The 2,500-nt window shown below is 42.5% G+C and overlaps 1 protein-coding gene across 1 annotated transcript in view; it reads left to right on the forward strand.

The window, feature by feature from the left end:
• The window catches only part of bcl11ba (BCL11 transcription factor B a), a 59,499-nt gene that overhangs the window by 3,205 nt on the left and 53,794 nt on the right, over nt 1-2,500 (forward strand). The window lies entirely within an intron of this gene.

Below are 2,500 nucleotides of genomic sequence, written 5' to 3' on the forward strand. Positions count from 1 at the left end.
AAGTGTGTGTGCTGCTGAAGTGTGTGTGCTCTGAAGTGTGTGTGTGCTCTGAAGTGTGTGTGCTCTGAAGTGTGTGTGCTCTGAAGTGTGTGTGCTCTGAAGTGTGTGTGTGTGTGCTCTCTGAAGTGTGTGTGTGCTCTCTGAAGTGTGTGTGCTCTGAAGTGTGTGTGCTCTGAAGTGTGTGTGCTCTTGAGTGTGTGTGCCTCTTGAAGTGTGTGTGCTCTGAAGTGTGTGTGTGTGTGTGCTCTGAAGTGTGTGTGCACTCTTGAAGTGTGTGTGTGCACTCTTGAAGTGTGTGTGCACTCTTGAAGTGTGTGTGTGCTTGAAGTGTGTGTGCTCTTGAAGTGTGTGTGTGCTCTCTTGAAGTGTGTGTGCTCTTGAAGTGTGTGTGTGCTCTCTTGAAGTGTGTGTGTGCTCTCTTGAAGTGTGTGTGTGCTCTCTTGAAGTGTGTGTGTGCTCTTGAAGTGTGTGTGTGCTCTCTTGAAGTGTGTGTGCTCTCTTGAAGTGTGTGTGTAAGTGATGTGTCACCGTTCAGCTCGGCTCTACATTCCATCGTTTATGTGTAAGAGATGCTCGGCAATTTAGTATTTAGTGTGGAGTACACACACACACACACACACACATGGAAACAACCCGTACACACACACACACACATGGAAACAACCCGTACACACACACACACACACACATAGAAACAACCCGTACACACACACACATGGAAACAACCGTACACACACACATGGAAACAACCCGTACACACACACACACACACACACATAGAAACAACCCGTACACACACACACACATGGAAACAACCGGTACACACACACACACACACATGGAAACAACCCGTACACACACACACATGGAAACAACCCGTACACACACACACACACACACACACCCTCATCATTCTTCTCATGTTTTGATTGCAGCTCTGTTCATGTTCATAACTTCATGTGCTCAGCGTATTAATTATATATTAATATATATTATATTAATTATATATTAATTATATATTATTTTAATATATATCATATTAATATATATCATATTAATATATATTATATTAATTATATATTATTTAAATATATATCATATTAATATTAGGGCTGTCAATCGATTAAAAAAAATTCACTAATTAATCGCACATTTTGAAATTCATTAATCGCGATTAAAAGTTAAAAGTTAAAAGTTCATTCTTTTTAAAGACCAAACTTCACACAGAGCTGTGTTTTCAAAGAGGCTCCTACCTATAAAGTGCCAGTGAGGTATTTAATATTGTGGATGATAAATTGTTTCTTCAGTGAAACATCAGATTAGTAAAAAAAAGAAGTATATTTGAGACCCCATTGGTCCTGTTATCTTTACCACTGAACAGCAGAACCAGTGGCCTTGGTAACTGACTGACATTCACATATGTCATGTGACCCTCTGGAGGCTGGGGGCATTTTATACATTTTACAAAATAAATTAAATTCACCCTTTAAAGGCGTTTGCATATGACACATACCCACGTGTTCTACATCAAACATTCCAGAACAATCTCAGCTCTATTCAATGAGGCTCATTGTCCTCGCGCCGTGTTCTCTGCTCTCTGACTGACAGGCTGCTAATGAGCCTTACCTGTGAGGTGGGAGGTCCTTTGTGATTTACTGAGTGTTCATTGGTTGTTTTTTCCCCTAAATGTTGACAGACAAACGGATTGACCAATCACGGTGAAGGGTTCGTGTGACGAGTTCTTTCCGCACCGCGTCCCCCGACACGTCGCCCCTCCGTTCCTCTGTGTATCAGAGGGGGAGACGGGAGGAAGGAGGAGCAGGAGGAAACCCGACTGATTCATCCACGAGTTAAACTGATTCATGCTCCTTATTTTCGCGGAGAAATAATTGTTTTAAAAGCGGAAACAGTGTTAAACCGTACTGCCGCGGTTTGACACTCGGTTTGAGTGTAAAAACTTCAACGAACACCGGAAGTAAACAAAGTTGCGTTAAAATATTTTAGTGCGTTAACGCGGCCAAATTAATCGCATAGATTAACGCGTTAACGCTGACAGCCCTATTATATATATATCATATTAATTATATATTATATTAATATGTATTTTTTATGAATGTATATGAACACTCACAGGAGGACACTCCTCCTCCTCTTCCTGCTCCTCCTCCTGTCTCTTCCTCCTCTTCCTCCTCCTCCTCCTCCTCCTCCTGCTCCTCCTCCTCCTCTTCCTCCTCTTCCTCCTGCTCCTCCTCCTCTTCCTGCTCCTCCTCCTCTTGCTCCTCCTCCTCCTCCTCCTCCTCCTCATGTGTCTTCAGGTGGTGACATCATGTTTCTTGAGGTCTTTAAATGACCTAAAAGCTGTTGTGTAATAATCATAAACAGTAAATATATAATAAGGGTTCGGGTTGTTAGCGGACCTCCGCTGTGGCTGCGGCCCACAATGCATCAGGGCATCCTCCTCCATGCAGCTCCTCCTCCGTTACAGATATTACACAATATT

This window comes from Pseudoliparis swirei, unplaced genomic scaffold, assembly GCF_029220125.1.
Source record: "Pseudoliparis swirei isolate HS2019 ecotype Mariana Trench unplaced genomic scaffold, NWPU_hadal_v1 hadal_27, whole genome shotgun sequence".
NCBI lineage: Eukaryota > Metazoa > Chordata > Actinopteri > Perciformes > Liparidae > Pseudoliparis > Pseudoliparis swirei.